The following is a 15,817-nucleotide window of genomic DNA, read 5'->3' on the forward strand; positions in this document are numbered from 1 at the left end:
GTCACACAGTTTCCTATCCTGTGGTTGGACATGCCCCGGTTTGAGCTTAGCTCCTGGTTGTGTCCACCAACTCAAACCCTAAATCTGGCAATGGGCTCTGCTGGGCCTGTGTCAGGGCATGGCCATTCTGGCAGAGACCCTGTGTGACTAAGGCGTTGCACTCTGCCTTGGTGTCTGCTTGGGTTGGGGGATGGGTGGCTGGCTCTAACACACCCCGTCCCCATTTTCAACCAGCTCAATTAGTACAACTTGAAAGCAATTAGGGAGGAGTAGTGGGCAGGCTGGTGTAGGCAGATGCTGAACACACTCATGCCCCATCTCCCCAAGGCTGGCACCTCTGCCCCAACCTGGCAGCTGCTGTGGGGAGGTTCTCAAATCTTGTCTGTCCTTCTCTGCCCACACCTTTCCTTCTTCTATATGTCCTGCCCAGGTTTCATCTTCTTTCAAAGGGCTGAGGTGGGCAGCTCAGGGGGAGGGGCACCCTCAGAGTCAGGGACTAGGTGGGGGATATAAGCCAAATTCCTCTTGAGGTCCTGGGCTTGGGCCAGCTCTGAAGAGGTGAGGGATGGGTGCTGATCAGAAGGTCAGCACTAAGTGAGGATGCTGAATGCAAATTTGGAGCACTGACTAGTGGCAGGGCCCAGTCCCTGTGCCCTTTGGCCTCCAGACACTCCCAGCTCCGATGAGGGCCAGGCACCCTGTGGATCAGGGGGCTTCTCCTCAAGAGGAGTCCTGAGCATGCCAGGGCAAGGGAGTGCAGCAAGACCCAGCCTTTGCTGCACACAGTGTAGTCAGCTCTGGGTCCCTGCACATGACAGTTCCCAAGCTGGCTCTGGAGCTGCGCTACCCCTGTCTGGGGGTGAGGAGTTGTCCCCCTCAGTGCTGTAGACCATGGGTTTCTTCAATAGTGCCTTGGGCTGCTCCATAGGGAGGTGCTTGCTTGCATGGGGCGCAGGTGCAGGGTCGAGTCTACAGACGGAGCTCTTTGTGCAGGACCCTCTTTTCCGGCCTTCTCCTCCCCCTCCCCCCAGCCTCTCAAAGAAGGCCTGTTTTCTGAGTCTCCTCAGCGACACTCTCATTAGACGTGGGGGCCATCAGTGATCCTTCCAATGTCTTTCCTTCCGGCTCTGTCCACAATTCTCTGAGTAGGCCCTGAGCTAGGGACTGGAGTGGCATTCACTCTGCCACTCCCCTTGGCCGTGTTGGGCAGATGGTGACACCATGATTTATACAATTCTAGCTGTGACAAGGGGAACCCAGAGGTCTTAGGGCTGCTTATGACCCATTTTGAGGAAGGCTTTATAATCTGAGCAGGGGGACTTAGGGCAATGTGATGGGCCTGGGGTTGAGAGGAAGGCGAAGACCAGCAGAGTATGGTGAACTACTCCACCTTGGCCAGTGTGCAGGTGTATTCTCGGTAGATGGCAGCTGGTGGGGGTTGGCCCATGGGCTCCCTCGTGCATAAGGGGCCAGACCTGAAACTCCTGAGCTTCCTCAGCTCATCCTCTTCTTGGGGCAGGGATAGTATTGCGCATACACAAGCAGCATAAATGTGCATGCACTTGCACACAGAGGTGCACAGACAGACACATGCCCACAAACATATGTCCACTGTGCAGCTCTGTGCTGCCTGGTGCAGGTGGCGCCTTTTAGGTGCCTACTGTTTTCCCTTCAATCTGTGGGGGCTTCCTGCCTTGAGGCTATGGAGCCCAGTGGACGAGGGTGTGCACTTTTGGAAGCAGAAGGCCTGTGTTCAAAAGATGTCTCTTCCCTAGTCCTTGACTTTCTGGTGAGTGAATAGGGGAAATCAGTTTCACTCCCAGTTGCTGGAGGGATGAGGACAATAGCCTCAGCAAAATCCTGGGCAGGGGCTGGTATACGGGTGGCTGTTGGTAGTAATACTTACAAGATCTGGTGTGGGTGCTCCAGGGCCTGGGAGTAGGTTGGAGGGGCTCTGTTTGTGGGTGTATTAGCCACATGTTTTTGTTGCTATAACAAAATACCTGACAGAAACGACTTAAAGGATGAAAGATTTTTTTTTTGTTTCAGACCATGGTCAGCTGGTTCCATTGTTGTGTGCCTGAGGTAAGACAGAATGTCATGGCAGGGAGCATGTGGTGAAGATGAACAGCTCACCTCATGGGAGCCAGGAAGCAGAGAGGAAGACAGGATGGGACTGGAGACAAGGTATATCTTTCTAGGGGATGCCCCCAAGGGCCCACTTCCCCCCAACTAGGCTCCATCTTCTACAGTTCCACTACCTCTCCCTATTCAACTCAAGATTTGAACACTGCTTGCACTGGACACCAAGCCTCAACACATGAGCCTTTTTGGGAGGCACTTCATATCCAATCATAACAGGGGAGGGTATAATGGGTCAACACCTCCCCCACCCCAGCTGGTTAGCAGTGCTGGACTCAGGCTCACACTGAGCATGGCTGCACAGTTCCCTCCCAGCTCACCATTAGTCCCTGCCCTCCCTGAGGTTCCCATGGACTGAGTCCACACAGACTCCAAAATATCAAGGGGGCTTTCATGAGACCAAGAGACTAGGTAGGGTGGGTCAGAGTGGTGGCGGGGTAGCTAGGCAAAGTTTCAGTGAGCCCAGAACATTCACCTCTGGGCCCTGATCAAGATGAGCTCTGCTGACCTGTGGCTGGGGTGGGGCCCACCTCACTTGGATGGGCCCTGAGAGCTGCTCACAAAGCTTCAGAGGCAACTGATTCATGGCAGTGGCAGCTTTGTCTTCTCACTCCTGCTAAGCCAAGTGAGAAAAATAATGGAATTTTATTATAGGAAAGGGGGAAAGGAATTACAGGTGAGGTCTCTGCCAGGTGGAATGGAGGTATCACGTGCAGGAGAAAAAAGAGGGCAGGATTTTATTTTAGGTCGTTTTTATATCACCCTTAACATGGAGATGGGGAAAAAGATCTGTGTCATTCCCCATTTCAAGTGGCCTTCAGGCCATGGGGAGGAGCTGGGTGAACTCCTGCATACACCTATGCTACTAGGTACCCCAAATCCATGAGGGAGGAAATTTCCACTCTAGATTAACAAACGAATTATAATTGAAATGGGGCTATCTGTGTTCAGGGACAGGAAGCAGGGTGCTGTAAATCAGGCTGTATGGTCTTAAAAAGACCCGAACTTTCCCTAATTCAAGCCTGCCTCACCAGGGCCTTTATCAGCTGGGTTCAGCGATCCCATTTCCCTGTGCCCTGGGAGTGGGTGGGATTGTGAATGAGCAAGGACTGACCTAGGTAGGAAATGTCAGAGCAGGGCTCTTGTATGGGTTGGTGTTTTTGCCATTTCAACCACAGACTCCAGCTTCGACAGGGGCGACCCTGAGAATAGGGTCTGAGGACCTTAGGAGCAGTTGAGGATGGGAGATGAACGGGGTACATTTGAGGCAGGCTAAATTAGGGAAGTTTGGGACTCACAGAAAAAATATTACATCTTAAATTAACCATGCTTTGGCTCAGGAACTGCCCTCACCTGGCTGGGAAGTGCCCATGGGCCTCTCCAATGATTGATTATTGGATGGGAATCTCCTTGTTTTCCCCTTTCCATAGGTTATCATAGGTTTTAAAAGCACCCAAAGAGCAGAAACATGCTCTTGACTTCTGGCTTCCACCTGGGCCTCACCGTGCTTCCCTTTGTATCTCTCTTCCCTAACTTTTAATAAATTCCATTTACACCCACGTATCCTGCCATGGATTCTTCCCTGCAGGACAAAGAATTTGGAAATCTTTTGACCACAGACTGAAGACTGAAACAGTGCCATTAACACATTTAGTCACATTATTCTCTGTGATGGCACAGAGAGTCAAACAGTACACACAGCAAACTGTGGTGAGGACAGTGCAGAGGGAGGGGGCTCTGGGTCTTGCTCTCAGGCAGGTTACATATCCACTTGTTCCAGAAACACCAAGAATCCCCTAAGACAGCACTGATGAGAAATGTGTGGGGTGCTAAGGGGAGCAAACAGATCTTGCTTTGGGTGAGGTGCTAAAGGTGGGTAGCTTCTCTTCCCCTTGTGAAACTCTGAGGCAGAAGCTGATAAAGTGATTGATACTGGATTGGATTGAGTGGGCAGTTTTCAGGGATCTCTCAGGGCAAAGCCATAGAAAAGTGTCTGGTTGTGGGGTGGGCAGATAGGGTGTCTTGAAGTTTGTCCCAGATGTGGCACAAACCCAGAATAGAGCCATGAGGCAAGTGCACACCGAGGAAAGCACAGACTGGAAGTCAGGACTTTGTCCTAAGAAAAATGTGAGGTAGGGCAAATGTGAGGTAAGGGTGCTGGAGTGGCCTGAGCAGCCTGAGAGTTGGCCTGCTCCTGGGAAAACTCAGCACTCATTGGACAGGTATTTCAAGAGCAAGGTAGACGCTCCAGAAGCTCTTGGGGGGAGTTCATGTCCGGTCGAAGAGAACCAAACACACCAACACTGAGCACTACTCCTCGGTTGAGAGTGGTGTGTGCTGTAGAAACAGGGCTGGGTCAGGGCCCAGGATGTGTGGATTCTTCCAGGTCCAGGCCATAAGCGCTGCAATTGGAGACAGGTGGCAATTTCAACCTGAAAGCACAAATTACAGACAAGTCTCCCTCCTGCTGCTTCCATTTGCATCAGCTTTTATGTGGCAATGGGAGAGATGAGTTCCGCCCCCCCCGCCCCCCAACACTTGGGCTGTTGAATGTTCTGGGAACAAAGGGAGATGGTGGAGTGGTGGGAGCTTGCAGGCTTCCTCCTTAATTTGGAATCTAATAGGATGTCTGGATGTTTTGTGATTTAGAAGTAGTGACAGGATATTCCCTGAGTTTCCAGGTCCCTGTCAGCATCAGGTAGGCTTGGGGAAGCCAAAAGCAAAAGGATGCAGGTGGGTCTCTGCTACTTGGAGTCTGACTAGGGGCTCTGTGTGGATTCCAGGCTGTAGTGTGTGTGTGTGTACTTCATGGGATGCTATATACTGTCTATTGTTTTTAAGTCTCCAAGTCTGTCTTGGCTGATGTGGAACAGGGCCTAGGACTTGGCCTATTATGAGACTCCACTGTGGCCTGATTTTTTGACTCAGCCACATTGTCAGAGACCTCAGAAAAGCCCATTAACCCTTCTGAACCCACATAACAAGTAAAATCAGTACATTGAAATGCAGCGACGGTTCATTGGAACACTTGGTGCTGGTGCCTGCCAGAGGCACAGTTAGTGGTCATCACTTTTTCTCCTGCCACGGCTGTGCATCGTTACTGCTTCATGCACACTGGCAGGTCCAATGCTGTGTTTCCAAGGAGACATTGCAACTGTGTGAATTCAGGGTCAACACAAGAGCTCCACAGTGATGCACTCAGGCCCACTGTGGGCCCACGCTCCAAGTGTTCTGCTTGTTAGATCTGCAGTCCCTTCTTTACAGCAGGGGTCATAGGCCCCAGGCTCAGGGTGGGGGGTTGCACCCCTTCTCCCACAGTCCTGCTTATCCCTCTGGGGTGGGGAGTTGTGGCCACCCTTAGCACACAGCTGTCACCCTGAGGTCACCTCCTTGCCCTTCTTTCCAGCATCCTGCTTGGGTCTGGTCAGCCCAGCAACATGCCCAGTGGGATTTGCATACAGGTGCTGGTGCAGCTGAATGTAGGGGGTGGGGCCAGTGGCCAATGCAGGAGGCGCAGGTGGTGGGACAATGGCCACTCTAAACAGGGACTTCACTTTCTGTTGTCCTTGTTGGGGTTTCTACCTTGCTCCTGTGCCAGTGTCAGGAGGTGTGTTGTGATGTTGAGACTTCTGGGGAGTCTCTTTTCTGCCATTAGCTCCTCTGGAGCGCTGGCCAGTTTAGTTGCTATTTGAGCCTCAGTTCCTTGTCATAACAAAGGTTCTCAGGAAAGAACAGAAACCTTGTGTGTACCAGTAGATGGACAGGGTATGCATCCCAGGGGTCTCTGAGATGGGCACTCTGGGTGGATTTACACACTGGGGAGGGATCAGGTGGTTGCAGGAGCACCCTTTGACTCAGGCTGCACGAAGCCCTCCAATGGGGCTTTTTTCAATGGGACGCTAAGAGTCAGGCAGGATGTGAGGCTCAGTGGGGCTCCATACAACTACAGCAATGTCCCTCAACAGTCTACAATGTCCACTGTGTTTTTATTAATCCAGCAACTATCTAATGAGTATCCAACTGTACAAAGGGTTGAGTATTAAATGTAAGTGTTAGACACTCACTGATCCTTGTGAAATGGGTTTGCCACCATTGTCTCATGAATTAGAAATGCCCCGTTCTCCTGACTGCCTCAGATCCTGGCTAGTACCTCCTGGGCACCTCTCCCAGCTGGCTTTGGGATCTCTTCCAGCATCCTCCCCACACTCAGCCTGTGCTCTCAGGAGTAGGTATTCGTGTCATTCAGGGCTCTGGGGTGTGTGCATGGTGGGGGCTAAGGACCATGCAGGGTTCTTGGCTCAAGGGCCCCAATGAACCATAGCCCACCATAGCTTCTGTACCTAGTTGCACCAGCACACCAGATGCACCATCTCCCTCTATGCATGCACTGAGCATGCTCAAAACTTGGGCCTAGAGAGTTCCATGCTGTGAGCTGTCTCGGCTCAGTTTCATGCAGCAGGTGCATGACTCTGGTGTGTGCATGTGATAAGTGTATTTTCATGTGCACATACATGTATATGCACATATTGTGCATACATGTAGGTGTATATATGTAAAGGCATGTATGTGTACTTGCACATATGTGATACATACACATGAATGTATGGGTGTTTTATGTATGTAAACACATGCATATGCACACAGTGTAAATACATGTGCATACAGACCATGCACACATATGTATATGTGCACGTGTGCTATGTACACACACATGCGTACATGTGTGGTGTATCTGCAAACTGTGTATATGTGGATCAAGCACACACACATGCTGTGTGTACATGTGAGACGCACCCATCTACAAGTACGTGCACATGTGAATCATGTGACACATGATATGCACATATGCATGCATGTATATGTATATTCTTATGACTGTGTATATGTGTGAACATGTATGTGTGCATGTGGCATATGCATATATGTTCTGTATGTGGTGTGTGTATGTGCATGTTGGAGGGTTGGAGGCTTGGAGGTAGTGTGTGTGTGTGTGTGTGTGTGTGTGTGCACGTTGAGGGGCTGTGAGGCTTGGAGGTTCTATGCTATCCTAACCTGCAAAGGCTGGGATATAAATATTTGGAGTTTGTATTGGATTGGGGTCCAGCATAGGTGTAGCCTTGGTGCCCTGGGCAGAGCTGCTATGTCTGGCCTAATTCAGGCCTACTGGACAGTTAGGTTGTCCTGGACTCCCCAGGCCCAAGGCTCTGGAGTCTCTTGGGCAGTGTTCCCTCTTGTCCTGGTGGGGGTGTCCTTTAGGCACCTTCCCAGTGACCCTCTGTATCCCAGCTCACGCTGCCCTGTATGCCTACTTTGCTCATGATGCCTCCTGTGCATTCCAGGGCTGGATCCCCCATTTGGCTCTGCCCTCCCTTGAAGCCTAGTAAGGACCCCTCCCAACCTGGGCCTTCACTGCTCAAGTCCCAGATGAGGAAGTTACCCCTGAGGTCCCTCTCTGGTGCAGAAGGTTCAGATCAGGTTTGGTGCTGGGCTCTAGTTCCAGCTCTTCCCTGGAGCTGTGTACCCTTGGCCCTCTAAGCCAACTGTACAAGTCAGGAATAGTGTGCTGAGCTGCAGAGTTGACATGGGGGCTCTATGGATAAGGGGGCCAGTGACCAGTAGAGATGGGCGTGTCCTGGTCTTTTCTCCTCAGGGGATAGGCCAGTAGGTGATGTGACCGTTGGGATGTCCCACCTAGCTCCTTTGATGGGATGTGGCTTTGCCATTCTCAGGGTGTGCTTATTGGGATGATGGGGAACTGAAACCAGTCCTCCATCCTTTCAGAGCTCCAGCTGTCCCTGCCCTCTTATGGGCTCTGTCTCCAGCTTTGATAGGAGGCTCTGAGCATAGGCTCTGGAGCCCCCTGAGGTCAGCTCCCACCCCTCCCATCCCTCCTATCCCTCCATGCATTCCTGGAACTGTGTCAGAACTCCAACGGGTGATGTGGCTCTGTGCCTGCCCTGGATTTCCAAAGCTGGCTATATCTGAATCCACTACAGAATCAGCAGTCTCAGGCTCCTGGCACCTTGTGAAGGAGAGTTGAGAGGGCAGGCCAGTATTACCACTGCTCCTGTATCTCAGCCTGCTCACTGCCGAGCTTTGTTCTCAAGACTACAGGGGTTGTTAAGATGAGGGTCTTTCCTTCCTAGGGAATCTGTGGTGCGATGCCCCTCCCCATGCATCCATCTTGACTTCTATGAGTCTCACTCTCTGCTAACAAGCAGACTCAGCCAGCCTAGCCTGCCATGGCAACCGCCCGCAGCTTGCTCTCCGTCCAGGCGCCCGGCGGCTTTATCTCTGAGGCCATCTGTTCTGGGAGCACAATTCCAAAGCCACTTAAACAGAGCCTGGAGCAGGGCAGCTCTCTGTCCTCACATGCATGTGTGCACACACATGCACAGAGAGGCAGTGTGACCTCTGCAGGGTGGAAGGCAATGACAGGGACAGTCAGGGGGCTCCTAGTGGCTGCTCACTTTTCCTACTGTCCTTGAGGAGGTACCTGGAAGTTCTGGTGCTCTGCCTGTGTGGGTATCTGTGCATATGTGTGTCTGTGTGTCTGCATGTATGCATGTCTATCTCTTTCACATCCTCTCCCTTCTTTTCTTTCTGTCCCTTACTTCTCCTTACCCATGTGTCCGTTGAGCCCATCTGGTCCCTGCTTTTGTCTCTTCTCTTTCGCTAAGCCCTTTGTTGCTCTTTCTGTCCCAGCTTGTGTCCACTTCTGTTTAATCCTCTTGGCCTGGTCTCTGGCTTCCTTCATGGTTATGGCTCTGTTTCTTGGGTCCTTGTTTTGTTCACCTCTCTCCTACAGGGTCAGCTACTCTTTGCCTCCTACTCTCTGTCCTAGCCGGGCAGGCCCTAGGGGGTGCTCCTGGTTAGTGAGGCAGGGGCCTGTACCTCATACTAATACCTAATCTGCTCTCTGAGTACGTCTGTTTCTTTTTCTTCCCTTCCCTGCTTCAGTGTGGCCAGATTACAGGGATTAGTGGACACTTCTCTAAGCTTCCTGGGCCCCTGAAACCCTGGGTGATGTGCCCTCAGTTCATACCTGAGCCCCTTGCCTATCACCCCTCACTTAAGTCCCTTACCCTGAGCCTCTCACCAGAGCCTCTTGTCCTGAGCCCAGACCCATTGTTCAATGTACATGCTTTCCCTTCCAGTCACATAGTTTCTACTCACAGTTTCCCCAGTGGGGAAAATCTCCCCCGGGAGACCATCGGCAGGTATAGCATCATGGGCCAGTAGGCTCCTTCTCACCCACTTGGGTACCTGAGCCTGGCTGAGGAGCTCAGCTGCTCCTCCCTGCAGGCCACCTTGAGCTCCACAGCACCCTTCACTAGCCTGGAACTCAGGGGACAGATGGAAAAGAAGCCTCTCTCCAGAACTGCTTCCAGTCCTTCCTGAGGTCTGACCTAGATTATTCATGCTTTAAGGAGACACCTTCTACCCATTGTGGCATCAACAGTGACTTTTTCTTTTCCTAGTGGTGCTTTCCACTCCTGGCTGGCCCTGGGCTTGGGCTGCTGCAAAATCTGTGAGCTTCCCACAGACCCTGGACCTTGGGGCTGGGTGCCCCAGAGACCTGCGGGTTGCTGCCTGGGGTCCTACAGTGGTTTCTGCATTCAAGACCAATCTTCTCAAAGCCCTGGCTTGTGGCTATTCAGTTATATATGCTGGATCCTGCCAATACCACAGGATGGCTCTTTCCAAGGTTCAGTCTCTGCATGTCAGAGCAGAAGACTGGCCTGCTCATGGCTGGAGTTAGCCCCAGTCCTTAGGAAGGCGAGGCTTAAGGCTCAGGCAGAGAAGGTGTCTCTGTCCTTGTGGGGGTGGGCCTGGATATGCCAAGACTTGGGTCTCTAAGAAGTGCTGTGTTGTGGCAGAGCTGCAAAGGAGCCCAGTGGGCAGAGCAGAAGGGTTTCTTGGGTACATGCTGGGGGTATCTTACTAAGTTACTCCAGTCACCAGTGCCAGCCAAAATCGCAGGCATGATGTTCTTTGGGTGGCAGTGGTCCTGGAGTCCAGAACAAGCCAGCAGGTAAAACCTTGCTCTGGTTACTGCCCACTTCAGCCTATGTGATGCTGTGTGTTGGGATTCTTTGTGAGTGGGAATATAGTTATGGCTATCCCTTGGATTAGCTAATGTCTCTGTGGCTAAGGGTAGGCAGGTGTGGTGGCTACCCAGAGCCCAGAATGAAGCTGGGGTGACAGCCACTCTTGACAGCTACAGCTCTGTCCTAAACACAGTGTTGGCCTCTCCTAGGTTGCAGGTGAACCACCTGCCCATGCAGCCTGAGTTAAATGCTCCCAAACCCTCCCCGGCACATAGGAGGGATAGGTTCTGATATTTTTGTTCACAGGTCCCTGAGAACCAGGGCCTTGAAAACCTCCCTGGAGCTTGTGGACCTTCAAAGGAGCACTAACTGTCTTATCTGGTTCTGGGCATAGCCAAGTGGTTTCATCCTGTTAGGGATTTTGAGGTTGGTTGGATCTATTAAAAGGAAGCAGTACTTGAGTTTTCTGTTTTTCACCACTGTCCTCAAGGATAGGTGGATCAGGTTGGACTTACTAACCCAAGGCCTGGAGGCCTTGGTGCTGGGCGGAGCTTCTGGGCTGGGGAATCTGTGACGTGGGGAGGGAATGAGGGTATAGGAATTAGCCACAAAATGGCTGTGCCAACATATCCTGGTCCTGTATGTTGAACCCTAGGCCCTCACTTGACTCATGAGGAAATTGAGTCACAGACAGGTTGTTAACTGTAGGTCACTTCCTCTAAGCAGAGACAGTATGGGGACCTATCCTTCTACTAGAGTATTTGTACCTACCTGTCTCCCATTCCCTCCAATTCCACTTCCCTTCTGATCCCACCGCCCTCCTGACTCCCACTTCCCTCCTGACCCCCACTTCCTTCTTGTTCCAACTTCCCTCCTGACCCCCACTTCCCTCCTGACCCCCACTTCCTTCCTGACACCCACTTCCCTCCTGACACCCACTTCCCTTCTGACCCCCACTTCCTTCCTGTTCCAACTTCCCTTCTGACCCCACATTCCCCGACCCCAACTTCTTCTGAGCCCACTATCCTCACTTCCCCCCTTCCCCACTTCTTTTCCCCCACTATTTTCCTGACCCCACTACCCCCTCCTGACCCCAACTTCCCTCACTTCTCCCCAATCCTACTTCCCTCTTGACCCCACTGCCCTGCTGATCTCACTTCCCTCCTGACTTGACTACCCTTACTTCCCCCTGACCTTACTTTCCCCCTGATCCTACTTTTCCTGGGCCCCTACTTCTCTCCAGATCCTACTTTCTCTCCTACCCACCCCCACTGTGACTAACAGACCCCACCCCCTCTTGCCAGTAGAGTTTCTGCTCAGATTCCTCAAACTCCCACAGCTCAGGTGAACCCTTGGGGTACCATGTGACTCCCCAGTAGCCTGGACCTTTCCCCTGGGCTTCTGCCAATTTGGGTGGGATCACTGCATCCATTCCTCCCCTGGACCACTCCTGACCATCCACTGCCCATGCATTTGCCCTCCCTGTAAATGTGGACATTCAACCATTTGCTCAAGATCATAGGGCTGTGAGAGGCAGTCCATATCCACCTCCTCCAGAGCTCTGACCTGCCTCTTGTACCCCCATGACCAACACTGCCTGGAATGGAAGGGACTCAGATAGACTCAGCCACAAGCTGTGAGAGACAAGAGCTGTGGGTATCATCCTGGCCTCCATCTGTCAGGGACAGTTGCCTCCCCAATATTGGGGTGCCAAGAGAGTACCTGGAAAGGCAAGGGCCTCAGTGAGCAGCAAGTTGTCCTAGACATGGGGTAAGGTGAAGGACTCATTTCAGAAAAGGTCTCACCATCCTCCCTCTCCCCCAACCCACCTCTGGAAGTTGTTGCTGGGAGGTCCAGTTTTCCAGCATCTGTTCCCACAGTCCTTCTCCTGTATGACCCACCCTTTGCCTGGAGGGCTTTCTGAGGTGTCCAGGGAGGTAGATGTTGCTTTCCTTGAGGTGTCCTCACCTCCCTCAAACACAACCTGATCACTCACAACTTCTGCCTGGGACCAGGTGGGGCAGTCTTCAGGGGGTGGGAGGGAGGCTGGAGCTCTCTGTCTGACCCTCCGCTCTCATGCTGATTGGTCCCCACCAGGCTGACAGTCCCATCCCCGCTCCCCTCTCTCACTGTTGGTCCTTTAGTGTGGGGAGGGGAGGTATCTTTTCCTCCCCTTCTCCCCTCCACACCCCCCCCCCAACTCAGCTCTGCAGGCGGGGCCCTATTGTCTGGGCTGAGGCCCATTGTGTGGGGAAGGGAGCCTCATTGGCAGGCAGCCGGGCATCAATTTGCGATTATCAGGTCCCTGCTTTGATTGGCTGGCTGTGTTGGGGACTCTCAGGGTCCTGGGACACAGAAGTTTGTGCTGCAACTTTTTCCAGCATGAAGTGACTTGTGTCCAGGTCCCAGAGAGGAGTTTCGTCCGCCTGGCCAGGATGACGCTCTGCGGGAGCTTCCTGGGTGCGTATCATCCCCAGCCCCTCACACTGCTTCCAAGCCCGTTCACATGTTTCTGCCAGGATGCCCCTGTCAGTGCTTAGTGCTCTTTTCTGGGCATCTGAGAAAGTGACAGACACATGCTCCTTCTGAATGCCAGCTAGGGCCCATGGGAACTGTCTGTGCTCCCCTTCCATTGGTCCTGCAGCTTGCAGAAGCATTGACGGCACCCTGCCTACTGAAGGTTAGTGGCGGGAAGATTGGTGGGCAGCAGATTAATTGCTCCTCAGGTCTATAGGCAGGGCAAGTGAGGCTAGGGAGGGTAGTGGTGGGGGTGCCTCTAGAGTCTTTGTGTGCATGGCAATGTCCACCCAGGACTTCTGTAGCAGAGGGACTTTGGCCCAGAAGCGTTCACTTCACACTCACAGTTGCACTGTGTGTGTGCATCTGCACGTGTGAGTCTCACAAGTGGGATGCCAAATGTTTGTGAGTGTGAGACAAGCACAAAGTCAGCCCAGAGTGTGGGTAAAGTGGCTCCCGGTTTTGTTTGCTCCATCTGCCAGGGCTTGCCTGGGGCAGCGCCCCCCAGCCCTCAGCTGTTCTATACAATATTAATGCTGACCATCTCAGCTCTGCACACAACGCCCTAATTGTCGCCGGCAGCATTAAGGCAGGCGCCCATCTGCGGGGAAGCTTTCAGAAGGAAACAAGAAAACCTCACCCCCAGCTGGTCACCGGAGAAGGTGGTGCCAATTACAGATGCAGAAAGTTTAGACCAAAATTACTTGAAAGAGTTTTTATGAAGCAAATGAACTGACACTTGGAATGTCTGTGTGCAGATTTGCACAAGTAATTACACCTTATTTGAAATGATCTTACCAGCTAAGCGATCATTAAGCCCGCTTCCCCCCAGCTTACACAAAGCACTTCCTTAGTAAAGCGGCTGCAGCCACGAGTTTGGTTTTGAAATTCTCCCTTTTCCCTCTCTGTGTGGAGTCTGAGGACCCACCACTCCGACAGTTATTTCCCAGTGAATCTTCCCAAACTTAATATTAAAAAGGCACATACAACTTCCCTACAGATTTTTATGACATAAAACTTAAAGGAACAGTGTGTTCCATGCTTAGCTATGGAAAAGAAAATACTTTACGATTTAAAAAAAAATCCTGACACAATTTTACCTGGTATAAGAAGAAAGGTTTTAGATGATACCTTGCTGTTGTCACAAGCAGGAGCTCTTTGTGTTGGTGGCTTGGGTTTGGAATTGCCTCTCCTAGTCTGGAGTCCAGCGACTGGGGACCCGGTGTGAACTGGAGACTTCTGTGAGGCAAGAACAAAGGCCCCGCTCAGTGGGGGGGGAGGGGGGGAGGGGGGAGCGCTGTCCATAGTGCTGATCTGCCAGCAGCTTGTCTCCACCCTCGCTAGGCTTTCCTCCTGGGGCTGAAGGAACCAAACCTGAGGAACTTGCCGGCATACTCCTCTCTGCCCTACCTTTGCCCCCCCCCCCCCACCCAGGACCTCTCCTCCTACACTTTGTTCTCCTGATGGTGTTAGCTAAAGATCTTGGAACTTTACTTATCAAAACCCATCTTCTGAAAATGCTTGTGCAAATCCTAACCTCCCAGTGTGGTACCCTGCCCAGGTTCTGCTGACAGATTCCAATGTTGGAGTTTCTGTGCACATTCTAAGTGCAACCTTGGTGGAATCTGGGAACCATTCTTGACTGCCAGAGCTAAACCTCCAGAAGCCCAGTGGTTATTCAAAGGGTATGTGAAATGCTGACAGACTGAGGTTTGTGCAAATATGATTTCCATTCCGTCAAAAAATGATACCCCATGAGGCCTTTTTGTTGCACATGTTGGTTTTTCCTTGTTGTTGCCTCTGTTTTGTGTTGTTTCTTAAGCTTGACTATCAAGTATGTGAATTAAATGGCTTTCTCTGAGCCTTAGGTACTGCTGGGGAGTAAGGCTGATTCAGCAGGACCCTCCCTTTGATCCCCCTTCTCCTGGAACAATGGTATGCAGGTTGCCCTGAGCCTGCACTCTGCTGATAAGAGTTCAATAGAATTTCAGAATGCCAAAGGCTTGGGATGTAAAATATCCAGCACTCACAGCATGTCCAGACAAGATAGACATGGCTTTTCAGGGGGTGCTCTTAGCTGAATGTGTCCTTTATGCTAATGGATATGAGTTCATAAAATAATAGATAAATGGTAGGCAGTCATTGTAGGAGCCTCAGACTGTTCTCATTGGGCTAGTTAATATTTCAATATTTCATCCTCGGTTTGACCACTGCAGGCTTGCATTTATTTCCTTTCACTCGATCTACACAATTGTCCTGCATGCATTTTGTATTTTACTTGTTGAGAGAGAGAGAAAGAGAGAGAGAGAGAGAGAGAGAGAGAGAGAGAGAGAGTATGTGTATAAGAATCTAACATATTTGCTTTTGGGATGAAGCTCCTTGGTTTATATGTAATGTGTAGAGCATGAACTGCATGTTAAAAATAATTGTTCACAGAGGAGGGCTTTCAGTTAGTATCAACTAAGGTTTTCACAACTTGCTGTCTTTAAAGGAAGTTAAATGCTTTAGCTCTGTTTCAGTCATACTTTCATGGTCTGAGCACATTAGTGTTAATCAAGTAGAGCATTATGTTCCTGTGTGATATACTAAGAAACAATATATGCTGTCTGTTGAAATCTGCACTAACTTCTGAGCCATGAGTGCAGTGGTTTTCTGGTGGACAGCGTCTTCACAGGGACTGAATTCAGTTTTCATCTTTGCATTTTGAAGTACGGTTTCCAGCACCCTGATTCTGATTTGTCAGTGTGAGGGGGCGACTTGGGGGAGCAAACAAGAACACCCTCGCTCCCAGGATGCTTACTGAGGAGGCGTCTATGTTCAGTGCTGAATGTGGGAAAAAGTATGAACTGGCAGATGAAGAGATAGACGGGTAGGCTGCATCATGAACAGTGGACACTCCTCAAGTGTGTGCTATGGAGGCTACTCTTCTCAATGCTTACTGGATAGTTCCTTGCAGATAGTTTAGAAAGACTTGCAGAAAGACTGGACAAAAAATTTAGGCAGTGTGCTTCCTTCTGGTTGTGATGAATTTAGTGTTTTAGTTTGGGATATCAATGTATAGGGATTTCCAAATTCTCTTTGGGAGAGTTTTATTATTGAAAAAATTA

This window comes from Castor canadensis, chromosome 5 (assembly GCF_047511655.1).
Source record: "Castor canadensis chromosome 5, mCasCan1.hap1v2, whole genome shotgun sequence".
Taxonomy (NCBI): Eukaryota; Metazoa; Chordata; class Mammalia; order Rodentia; family Castoridae; genus Castor; species Castor canadensis.